Genomic DNA, 13,579 nt, shown 5'->3' with positions numbered 1-13,579 from the left:
GCCAAGGCAAGTTGCATTAAGGTATTTATGCGGTAAGCAATAAATTTCAATTTTCTTTGTTATTTTCCTCAAGCACATGTTGCATCCCGCCCGACGTACGGCTTGTGCCAATCATGTGGTTCTCATACTCGCATGCACGTATGGGTTTAACAAACTTTGATTGCCCAAAGACCATTGATTGTGTTCATGACCAGCATCAAACATGGCTTGAGTATGACATGGTTATGATGTTTCTAAATGTTAATGTTCATTGCAATTTTTCCTTACGCGAGTACAACTTGATTCTATCACAGCAAGGCTGTGCATTGCTTAAGAAGCATATTCTTCAGATAGAGGAAGTATCCTCTCTATTGCATAGCTCTTGCATGCATCAGAGGATAGTGCATCTCTATTGCATATCTCTACATGCATCAGAGAAAGTGCATCTTCTGCACTCTAAGCACAAGCACGGTTTGTGACAGTTATCTAAAGCATTCAAATTTTGTTGCCTACATTATTGGCAAGCGCCAATTATTAGTTGCAAGCCCGCATCAAGCACGGCTTGAGTACACACAGTCTCGATCAGAAGCATGGCTTCTACTAAGTGCCTTGATAGAGCACGCCCATCAACGGTTCAAGTTTTCTCCAAAGGCAAGGCAAAACGACAATGTTTTAGCATCTCAAGGAGATAGTCACGGCCTCTTGCTAGACTTGTGGCAGGCGGCAAAGGTGTTTGGCATGGTTGACCATTTGTTCCAGAGTGAGACACTGATTGTTTCAAGTTGTGGATTTGAATTTTTGCTAAGAACATGGTTCCTAGGGAAAGTTTGTCCGAGTTTTCAGCCGCTCACAACAAACCTATACGGTCAAGGACAACAATAATCACACTAAGCAAGTACAGCTTGTAAACCTTCTCAATCCGGTGTACAAGTAGACAAGGTCCATTCTTGGTACATGATCGACAAGGTTGACTCTCTTTGTTTCCATTTCTGCATCTTGCATTGAGACTCAAGAAAAAAAACAAAAACAACGGCAATGTGTTTGTAGGTTATTTCATTACGTACCAGATGGGTGTATAAGATACACAAGGACGTATATGTATATGCGACAACTCTCTCTTGCAAAGCAGATATGGTTATGTGCCATTTTGGAATGAGTTTTTCCTTCCAAATTTCATGCCACCTAGTTGCAGCAACAACGACTGGCAAGGCTTCGGGGAACTGACAAAATAGGGACTATCACCTCACAGAATCCCTACCAGTCTAAACTGTGCAAGGCACTTATGGTTTTGGCTCTCACGGTTGAGGCCATCACTCACTGTAAGGGCTTACAATTATGCATGCATGGCATGCTAGTGAGGTGGATTCAATTCTACCGCTTCCTGCATTGTGCTTCCGCTACGACACTCGCAACTCTTTCAAGGACAGACTAAGTGATAGATTGTTTAATATGATTGTTGGTTGCTATCAACACACAACAACACTAAAAGGAACCTAAATCTACGACTTATTTTAGGGGCAAAGTGAAAATGCTAAGTTATCCTCATACAATCACGACCCCTGCATTGTAGGTGGGTCGGAATGAATTTTCTATTTTTCTGTTACCTTTCTCGATAAGAGAGTCATACCGAAAAACTGTGGGATGCTTATACGATAAGCTGCAATTTTGGCATAAGATGCATAAGAGCACATAGCTTGGGTACACACTCTAAAACCTTAAGGAAAGTTCCTCAACCCAGCATGCTCTTGCTCTCTCTCTCTCTCTCTCTCTCTCTCTCTCTCTCTCTCTCTCTCTCTCTCTCTCTCTCTCTCTCTCTCTCTCTCTCTCTCTCTCTCTCTCTCTAAGGAAAAAAATGAAAATCTTCTAAGAAGCTTTTGATACATGTTTTGCTCATGAGTCAGCTTGAGCCAAGGTGCTCTAACTCACAGCTAGCACGTGGCTAAGATGCTACTCAAATTAGTCTTCATCGGTTCGTTGATTGAACACTATTTTGCATAAGGGCTATGAGCCAAACAAGCTAAGAGCCGTTGTCAGGCCAAGGGTAAGACCCAACTATTGGCATTCTTTGGGTGATTGTTTTCAAGATCTACCCAAGGAAGTACACATCGACGTTAATGGACAAGCAGATTTATGAGTTTACACCCTACCATATAAGGTAACGACTACGTATGGGTGTCTGTGGTTGGTTGGTTTAAACTCTATGAGCTTACTCCACTCCAAACCGCTTTCAATCTAGTTGGTTGTCTCCACTCCATATCAAATATATGGCTAGATAATCAATGGTTGAGTCCTAGCTTATCATCAGTCGTGGTAGACTGTCTGTCAGTGGTTGGGAAAAAGCACCTCACTCTTACTGCTGCTATTTTTTGCTAAAGGATCTGCTACAAGCATACGTTAGCACAACGCATTTTGAATGGGCGATTCTCTCCCTATTCTAGAATTTGCTTACGTAAGGTTTTCAACTTTGAACACCTGTTGTGGTGGGGTTGGATACCGTTTCCATAGTTTCATAAGTCAAGGACTTAATAGGTGTACTAACCAAGTATGTTGGCAGGTAACCTTCATTAGGGGTGAACATGTAGTTCTATGTGTTCCAAAATGTTCAAAAGTTTGACATAAGGACACACCCTATTCTACTTCTTAGTAGCTATGATCTTTTTAAGATACTCACGCAAGTTGGAAATCTGGCTCACAACTTCATGGAAGTTGCGCCAAGGTTTTCTTGCATTATTCCAGTACCTTCAGAAGATCTAAAAATTGGCTATGCCTTTGGACAACTCTTAGTTGTGGTTACTCCTTTACAGTACTCAAGTGAGTTATAAATGGAGTTACCATTTAGACCCAAGTGCTTGCAAAAGGACAACAATGTTGAAAATCAAGATGTTGCTCTTGGTTTCATTGAACCTCATCATTGCATCACGTATCAGTTGGCTCGCGTATGGTATGCCAACACGGAAAACATCAGTGTTCTTACGAAGATATCACCACTTTTGTTTTCGAGGACGAAAACTCTTCTTAAGGGGGGAGTAATGTCAGGACACCGGCCAGGCCGGACTAGACAAGGCAGGGCCGAGCTAGGCGGTGTGGAACGGGGAGTCCAACTAGGGCAAAGGGCCAGGGGCATGCCTATATAAAGGGTGGTTGGGTGGTGGACTCTCAAGCTCTAGTCACCCCTGTCTTGAAGTGATGTTAGTTTGTGTCTAGTTATAGGATCTTGTAGTCTGACTGAGATGTACTCATACTCCGAGGAGTGTAGGTAGAGATTGCACCATATTGGAGAGCAAGCCAACCCCATAGGTATGCCATTGATTTTTTTGTAGGTACTGCCATTACATTGGACACTCATAGTGTCTATAAGCCATGAATTGATAAAAATAGCTTGTTGTTTAGCAATGGACATAGCTTTTTTATATTCTAAACTAGACAAGTTACCAGGGATACAACTAGATGGAGGAACAACTAGAGTTGACAACAAAGGTGTTACAAGACTGTGCACCCTCTTGTTGGAGTGGTTAGCTGCAAGTAGGATAGCTGGCGTAATGGTTAATTATGTGCTGTCTATTTATTTTTCTAATTGAGTTGATGATGATGATTTTGTAGAGTGGAATGCGGGGAGTTGATGAAGAGGCGCAGACAATAACTCTTGGTGTTTTATACTCGCACAGTATTTTAGATTTTCATTTCAATAAGCCACTATGGCTATGTAAATAATTATAGTGGGAACTTTCCCTTATGGGTCATGCAAGAACTAATGAACTTCACTCATTTACAAAAGTGAAGTGGTTGTAAAAGAGGAGCCTCAAATTTTGGCACCTTAAACTCACAAATAATATATTAAATACCAAACTCCACAAGAATAGGTGCCGTGGAGTTTGGGGCTAGATTTAGGCCTTTCTCTTGCAGATTCTCTTCTCTACACTCTTATGCTATGCTTAATTTTGTTGTGTACTCTCTAATCAAGTCTCTATCTCTTACAATTCTCTTACACACTCTTACAACCTTGTCATGTCAATTCCATGATTCCTGTGTGTATGTGTGTGTCATAGTCTAGGTGTGTGTGTGCTTGGAAATTGGAAAAAGAGGTGGACACGTTGATGGTGATGTCTGTGAGCAAGGTTGAATGGTATTAAGCAACCGGTCCCCCCTCTTCTCCCAACCTTGTCATGTCAATTCCATGATTCCTGTGTGTATGTGTGTGTCATAGTCTAGGTGTGTGTGTGCTTGGAAATTGGAAAAAGAGGTGGACACGTTGATGGTGATGTCTGTGAGCAAGGTTGAATGGTATTAAGCAACCGGTCCCCCCTCTTCTCCCAACAATGGTATCAGAGCTTTTGGTTTGAGGGAAATCGGTAATTGATTTTTTAATTTGAAGAGGAATTCTCAAAGCAGTAACATCGGGTTTGCAAAGGGAAGCTGAATCATCAATATTATTCAACAATTTTGACTATCAACAATTACAACTTGGGTATGTGTACCATTTAATTCAAGACAATTGCTAAGTTTGATGGATCTGTGAAGATACAAACGAGGAAGTGAGAAGAAGAAGCAAATTTTGATGGAGCTCCTTGATGCGAATTCCTAAAGGGTTGAGTTTGGCACAGAAATAGAATTTGAGACAAGATGGCTCTCAAGGTTTTTGAGGCTCGCCTAGAACAAGAAATGGACTTCTTAAGCTTGGAATAGAATCCTCTTGTACCAAAGTCTACAAGGGGGAAGTTTTTCAAAACTCCTTTGTCAATCAAGTTCAACCTGTGGGAAACTGCCCTTGCATAGGAGATTCCCTTGCAATCCACCACAATTCGCGGGAACCGGCCCTTGTTGCAGAAAAACTCATGTGCCGACCATCACCAAATTCCGCGTGGTCACTCTCAAACTGGTCGCCCGAGGTTTGTGAACCCATTTCCCTTCTTGCTCGCGGGTCGAGAAGGCCTCTATAGGCCGTGAGATCGCCAAGAAGTATTGTGCATTGTCGTCGTTGCTGCTTGCAACACTGTCCACGTTTTTTTTCCCCACACTTTAAGGTATAAAGTGAAGTAATTCATGCAAGTGGCCGTCCACTGGATGGTCCAGGGCCGCCCATTGCAAGCTTAAAAAAGCCAAAAAAAAAACATTACTTCAGCAGTCGGTCTCCCCTTCCTCCCCAAATAAAATTGATCGGTTGCGTACACAAGCACTAAAGCATTGACAGCTTTTGCTTCTCATCTCCGAAATTCCCCGATTGACTGCCCATTATATACAAACCTCGCAGGCTATTCCCGAAAAGCCGTCAGCTCCCATTCTTCATCTTTTCAACGATCACCATTATAATTTCAAAAGGCGATCTCTTCAATCGACGTACTGTCACCAAGAAAAATAACGTTTGATGACATTTGGCTTATTTCAGGAAGCCGATTCTACTCATTCAAGCTACGATGAACCTTGCCTTACCTTACCAACTGTGACTGCCATTATTTTTGGGATACGGGAGATCGGACGCCGTGAAACTTGACCAACTCCCAGACAAACCGTCTGACCGCTCACTTTTTCTGTAATTTCCAAGCACATCGCCATTCTGGACTTGATGCCAACACAATTTTTCAGCTATTTACATTTCATTTCTGTTATTTATTTTAACTCTCTTTTACTTATTCCGAATATTGCATCTATAAATACCACCATATAGCCTTTTTAAGCATTATTATTATCTATAATAAAAAAACAAAGCAAGCAACCATGGCACACCTTTCACAAGCACCCACAATTGCTGAACAGCTTGCCAATCAACAACAATCTCTCACGTATGAGCGCAGACGAAGGCAAGAACTTGAAGATAAATTATTGCATTCTGCACACACAGAATCTGCACCGAACCCAAGCAAAACAAAAATTAGCAGAAAAGCCTTCACTTTCAAGGATTTTGATGGCAGTAAAGATGCTAGTACGGTTCTAGCATGAGTTAGTCAGCTAGATGACTAATTTTCATAATGAAGAATTCTCCGAACGTGAAATGGTAAAATGTGCATCAAATCATCTCACTAGAAACGCTGCACTGTGGTGGAATGCCACCAAACAGCACGGGAGAAGACCATGTACCTGCCTTTTAAAAAGTGTTTTTACCTCAATTTTTGCCCACACAATACAAAGCTAAAGCACGCCGTCAATGGGATTTAATTTGATAGGGTCAAAATGAAGATATACAGGTTACACTAATCGCTTTTGGAACTGTTTAATTCAATTGCAAGCTATTGAACATGTTAGTCGTAGGAAATTGAAGCGTAAGTACATATCAGGCTTGGCACTACAAATTGGTGTTGAGATAGATATGTTCAAACCAGATTCTCTGTCAAAGAAAGGTGGACAACCCTCTCACACTGATCAAACTGCTAACACTAACCGTAACAAGAGACCTCTTTTCTCTACTAACTTTGACAGAAACAAACATCAAAGCCATACCTTTTTCAAGAGACACGGATTTGATAATTTTGCTATAGCTGCTCAACCTCATAGCAACAACAACAACAACACGCATCAATGAGGCAACCAAAATTCCTTACTTATGTCCTGCTCAAACTCTAATAGTAACAAAAAGGTGAAGTGTTTTAAATGCTTTCAGCATGGTCACTATGCAGATAAGTGCCCGAATGGTCCTGTTAAGGGCAATGGTCAATTCAATGGAGTCAACCAAAATCCAAGCCAAAAACCCTTCAACAACAACTGCCCAAACGATGCTACTCTTAACCTCATCGAAGATTCCAATCCCGATGACAATGAAGTGGAAGCTAATTACGGTGAGGAATATGATCCTGAATATGATCACATGACAACCCATCTCCAGGTACTCTTCTATCTCCTCACACCTTGTTTAAAGTGCAAGGCACTGTTAACGGTGAAAGTGTCACAATTCTGCCACGATTTCATTTCTACAAGCTTGGCACAACAACTCACTCTCTCTCTCAAGTCTCATCACCTCACAAGGTCAAAACTGTTTTTAATAATCAAAGTTTTAATTGTAAAACCCAAGTCACTGTTGAAGTTTGCATTGGTGAATTTACACAAGCACGTACATTTCTGGTAGCACCATTGCATGGTCTTAATATGATTTTGGGAATGCCATTTCATCATGAATTTGACCCGTTGATTAATTATAAAACACGTACTATGTCTCTCACTCATAATAATAATAATTTCTCCATCCAAGCAACAAAAAATTTCCACTCCTCTCTCACGCTCAAGCCAAAAGAGCAATTCGAAAATAGGGGGAAACATATATAGTGTTGGTAAATCAAATTTCTGTTAAAACTGAAACTTCACGCAACTCTACACACGATGAATTTCTCTCACAATTTAAAGATTGTTTCATCCGTGATCTGCCACTTGCAATTCCACCTTCATGTCCCGAAGATCACAAAATAGATATTATACCGGGAAGTGAACCCCCTTGTAGAGCACCTTATTGAGTAAATATAACCCCACACAGGGAGATACAAACTCAAATCCCTGATTTACTTGATCGAGGCCTAATCAGACCTAGTAGTTCACCATATGGAGCTCTACTACTTCTTGTCAAGAAGAAAAATGGAACCTTTCGTATGTGTATCAACTACAGGGCTTCAAATAAGATCACTATTAAGAATAGGTTTCCTATTCCTAGAGTGGATGATCTGTTAGACAAACTAAAATGGGCAAACATCTTTAGCAGAATTGACTTTAAATCAGGGTATCATCAAGTCAAAATGTTTGAACATGATGTTTACAAAACTACTTTCAGAACACAAACTGGACACTATGATTTTCTTGTCATGCCATTTGGTTTGACAAATGCACCAGCCACATACACATGCATCATGAATAGAATTTTCATTAACCATCAAGATTTTGTGATTGTATTTTTTGATGACATTCTGGTATTTAGTAAATCTGAAAAAGAACATAAAGAGCACTTCATACGTGTATTTGATTTGTTTGCACAAAATCACTTGTACTTGAATCCTGAAAAGAGTTCATTTTTCCAATCTGAAATTGAATATTTGGGACACATCATATCAGGTAAGGGAATACATGTAGACCCCAAGAAAATTAAAGCAATTTAGTCATGGCCTAGACCCAAAAACTTGCATGAGCTACGTTTTTTCATCGGTCTTTGTAGCTATTACAGGAAGTTTGTTCGTAACTTTGCTTACAGGTCACATTATTTGACTCTCCTATTGAAGAAAAACACACCTTCTGAATGCATTGACTTACAAGAAAGCTCATTTTATGCACTTAAACATGCTTTGACTAATGCACCTGTATTGCAACTTCCTGATTTTGAAAGACCATTTTTGTCGTAGTCACTGATGCTAGTGGAAAAGGTATCGGTGCAATCCTTATGCAAGATAACCTCCACTTGCTTTTGAAAAGTCGTAAATTCAAACCTTCTGAAACAAAGTTCAGTACTTATGATAAAGAATTGACTGTTGTGGTACATGAATTGAAAATCTGGAAACATTATGTGATGGGTATTGACTTGATCATTAAAACTCATCAACAAAGTATCAAATATTTACTTTTTCAACCCTTAATAGATGATAGACATATTAAGAGGGCCGCTTTTATTCAAAGTTTTCAGCCAAACGTTGTAGCTGATGCTTTGAGTAGAAGACCCTCACTTAATAATCTATCAACCATTACGGGAACTTCATTTGACACTATGCCTGACACTTATGCATATGATGATGACTTCAAAATGACATGGTTGCATATGCTTGACAATTTTGTACACACATTTCTTGAATACACTATTCAAGAAAACTTCCTTTATTTCAAACAAAAATTGTGTGTGACTAAACCTTTCCGTACATTAATTATTGAATAATTGCACAAACCACGCTATGCTGGATATAGAGGATTTGTTGCAACTTGTCAAAATTTATGTCGTGATTTTGATTGGCCTACTATGAGAATTGATGTTCAACAGTATGTTTCAACTTGTTTGATTTGCCAAAAGATCAAAGCAGCCACATGCAAGAAATTGGGACTTTTACACCCTCTCCCTATTCTTGAAAAACCTTGGGAAATATTTCAATGGATTTTGTCACTAGATTTCCACCTACTATTCACAAGCATGACTTGATTTGGACTGTTATTGACCGTTTTTTAAACAAGCATATTTCATTCCTTGTAAGAAAACACTCACATCACATCAAGCTGCACTTTTGTTTCTTAAGACTGTTTTTCCACATCATGGTTTGCCTAAAGTCATTATTTCTTATCGTGATTCAAAATTCTGTAGTGCTTTTTGGACTACTATGTTCAAAAATCTTAGCACTACACTTGACTTCACTTCTGCATTTCATCATGAATCTAATGGTCAAACCAAAGTCACCAATTGCACTATCATTGATTTGTTAAAGGCTTATGTTTCTTCTCAACCTAAGAAATGGGATGATTACTTGCATATTCTAAAATTTGCAATATAACAACACCACTCACACTGCCACGGGTAAATCTCCATTTGAAATTATATATGGTCACTCTCTTCCTACTCTTGCTTCACGTTTTCTAATGTTGTGCATGCCGCTGATGATTTCACTACCGACTTTCATGATGTTTATGCAAAGTGTGCATTCTACCATTAAACACCCACAAGAACTTTACACTAAGCATGCTAACAAGCACCGCAAGGCACACCAATTTAAAGAAGGTAATTATGTTTTACTTCGCATTGAAAAACGAAGGATCAAAAGTGTTGATACAAATCTCTTTGTTAAGCTTGCTCCTCGTTTTTATGGACCTTTTAAAATTTTGGCTGTCATAAATGATTTGTTTAGACCCACATGCACATTGGCACATTCACAATGCATTTCACATTAGTCTTTTAAGACCTTTCAGAGGACCCCTACCTACACATCACATTTATGAAGACCCACCTTTACTTGTAGACCAAGAAGAGCAACTCATCCCTGACAAAATAGTTGATCACAAGACCACCACTACACACACTGGTATGGTTTATAACCGTTACCTTTTGACTTTCAAGGGCCACCCTAGAGAGGATTCCAAATGGATGCCTGAAAAGTTTTTTCGCAACTTCCCAGACCTTCTACACAATTTTCATCACTCACGGTCCAATTGATTTCTCTATTGAGCAACTGAGGACAGTTGCTATCCCTGGTGGGAGGGATGTTACGAGACTAGGCACCCTCCTGTTGTAGTGGTTAGTTGCAATTGGGATAGCTGGTGTAATGGTTAATTATGTGCTGTCTATTTATTTTTCTAATTGAGTTGGTGATGATGATTTTGTAGAGTGGAATGCGGGGAGACCATGGTTTGATCGCATGGCTGCCAATGTTAAATTCCCTGAAAGTAGAATCTCCTTTAGGTTCAGGGAAAAAGATATGTACATAGATGCCAAGCAAATGGGTCACACCATACCCATTGTACATACGCAAGCTTTCAATATGTCAATAAAGAGCTCTATTTTCGTGTGCGTGATTTTTGTTAAAGACTCTCAAAATGAACCTAATGTTTTAGCAAAAGAAAATATACACAATCAAAAGGCATTAGAGTTATCCAATTCTCTCAAGGGGTTTCAAGATGTCTTTATTGACGACATCCCTTGTGAGCTACCTCCTAAACGAGGCAATGATGACCATGCAATTGAACTTCTTCCAGGAAGTTCACCGCCTAACAAACCTCTTTATAGAGTTTCTCAAGCTCAACAAGAGGAGATTATGCAGCAAGTTGATGAGTTAGTTGAGAAGGGCATGTTTAGGCCTAGCTCATCTCCATTTTGTTCTCATATGTTACTAGTGCAAAAGAAAGACGGCACATATCATATGTGTGTCGACTATAGAGCACTAAATAGGATCACTATCAAGAATAGGTTTCCCGTTCCACGGATAGAATACCTATTTGATAAGGTACAAGGATCCACCTACTTTAGTAGGATTGACCTAAAAAGTGTCTATCACAAATAAGGATAGTTGATCAAGACATTGTAAAGACCGCATTTTGCACTACGTTCGGTCTTTACAAATACATTGTCATGCATTTTGGCTTGACCAATGCACCAGCCACATTCAGCCGCTTTGATGGAGAAACTATTCAAGCCTCACCGAACCTTTACTGGAGTGTTCTTTGATGATATCATCATCTACTCTAATTCATTAGACGAGCACAAGCAACATCTCCAGGTAATATTTCAAGTTTTAAGAGAGAGTAAAGTTTATGTTAATCGAAAGAAAAGTGAGATTCAGTATTTAGGTCACATTATCTCTCAAGATGGCATCCAAATGGATCCATCAAAGTTAGAGGTAATAAAAGGATGGCCTAAACCAAGGAATCTTCATGAACTAAGAAGCTTTATAGGTATGTAAGCATACTATAGACGCTTCATAGAAAATTTATCGCTAATAGCAGGACAATAATAAAGAAAAACGTTAGGTACACATGGTCTGCCAAGGAGAACAATGCTTTTGAAAAGCTTAAAGAAAAGCTTATCTCTCAACCTGTGCTTACACTACGGGATCTCTCAAAGCCATTTGAGGTCCAATGTGATGCTTGTGGTGTTTGCCTTGGAGCTGTTTTGCTCCAAGAAGGGCATGCCATAGGCTATGAAAGTCGAAGGCTCGACCCTGTTGAGCAAGCTCTAGGCATATATGAAAAGGAACTCCTCGCAGTTCTACATGCCTTAGACTCATGGAAGCACTATTCATTGGGGACTCCTTTCATTCTGCAAACGGATCACCAAAGTCTTAAGTACTTCATGACACAGACCAAGCTCTCCGACAAACAAATGAGGTGGGCAAATTTTCTTTCGCAATTTCATTTTCATATTGCTCACATTGCTGGCAAGCATAATCAAGTAGCCAATGCACTCTCAAGATGATCGAGAGTGAATGTGGTTTCCATAGAAACTCACAATGATCTATCTTCTATGATAGATGAGTATGCTATTGATCCCAATTTTAGAGATGTGATTTCAGCCCTTGCATTAGGGAAGAAAGAGGAACCATTTACCTTACAAGATGGTTATATTCTCTATGGAAATAGACTATGCGTTACTAACTCACTACGTGAGAAAGTAATGTATGAATCTCATGCTCCTCCTTATGCGGGGCATAGAGGGATTCAGTCTACCCTATAGGAGATTGAAACATATTTCTATTGGCATACCATGAAAGAAAACATACAAGAGTATGTTTCTAAATGTGTGGTATGCCAAAAGACGAAGTTTGATAGAGGGAAGCAAGTTGGATTGCTTCAACCCTTGCCAATACCTAATTCACCATGGGAGAGCATATCCATGGATTTTATCTTTGGATTGCCTAAGTCTATCCATGGGAATACAGGAATATGGACGATAATAGACAGGTTCAGTAAACAAGCTCATTTTATACCTGTCAAAAAGACTATCAAAGCGCATCAAATGGCAACCCTCTTCATTTCACAAATCTTCAAGTACCATGGCTTGCCAATGTCCATAGTGTCGGATAGAGATCCTAGAATGACCAGTAATTTCTGGAAGGGTCTCTTTGAGAATTTAGGGACAAGACTAAACTTCTCTTCGGCCTATCATCCACAAACGGATGGCCAAAGTGAAATAGCTAACCTAATAATTCTTGATCTACTAAAAGCCTATGTAATGGAAGTAGTTCAAAGATCCCAATGGGAGAAGTCCTTACCCTTAGTGGAGTATGCTTACAATAACACTGTACATACTTCCACGGGAAAATCACCTTTTGAGGTAATTGAGAGAAGATCAAAAAGTCCCCTGCTACTTAAGGTACATGGGAAGATCTTCGTTTGCAGATGAGTATAACCGAGACCTACAAGAATCTTTCTGAAAGATTAAGGATGCTATCTCTATATCACAGTAAAGGCAAAAGGATGCTACTAACAAGCACAGAAGAGCCCAAGCCTTTAAAGAAAATGATTGGGTCTTATTAAAATTTCCCAAGGCTCGACTAAGGCACACGACGGGCAAGAATCCTACGGGACACCAAAAGTACTATGCTAAGTTATAAAAAAGGTACTATGGTTCCTTCCAGATTCTTAGGCCAATCAATGACATGGCCTATCAACTCAAGTTGCCCAGCCATTGGCTCATACATAATGCTTTCCATGTGAGCCTACTAAAGCCTTACAAAGGAGAGCCACCTCAAGAACCAACTATTGAAGACCCACCGGAGATCGAGGACCAAGAAGAGGTGTTGCAGCCCGAGTCCATTCTTCGACATGAAGACAAGGTACTAAGAGGCGGTAAGACTATCCCATGACATCTTATTAAGTTCAAGAATTATCCTTTTGAAGATGCTAGATGGATGCAAGGCATACAATAAAAGGATAACCTAAACCTTGTCAATGCTTCCCTATAGTAAGCAAATGTACAAATGTTTAAAATGAACAAAGTTTTTGTCTTATAAGACTCTTTTTCTTTATTGTGCACAAAAATGAAGTAGTATGCATGCTTAGATCAAGTTTGCAGAGACGACGTCTCCCAAACACCAAGTAGAGCTTGTCACTCTACTATGGAAGATTGATAGGACTAATGTGCATACATGCTTGCGGCAGTTTAGGCTCTCAAGCACCAAATGGACTAGTCATCCATTCTGGAACGATGTCGTAGGGTAACATAAGG

Source organism: Adiantum capillus-veneris, chromosome 3 (genome assembly GCF_014529385.1).
Source record: "Adiantum capillus-veneris isolate H3 chromosome 3, ASM1452938v2, whole genome shotgun sequence".
NCBI lineage: Eukaryota > Viridiplantae > Streptophyta > Polypodiopsida > Polypodiales > Pteridaceae > Adiantum > Adiantum capillus-veneris.
This window is presented reverse-complemented; position numbering follows the sequence as displayed.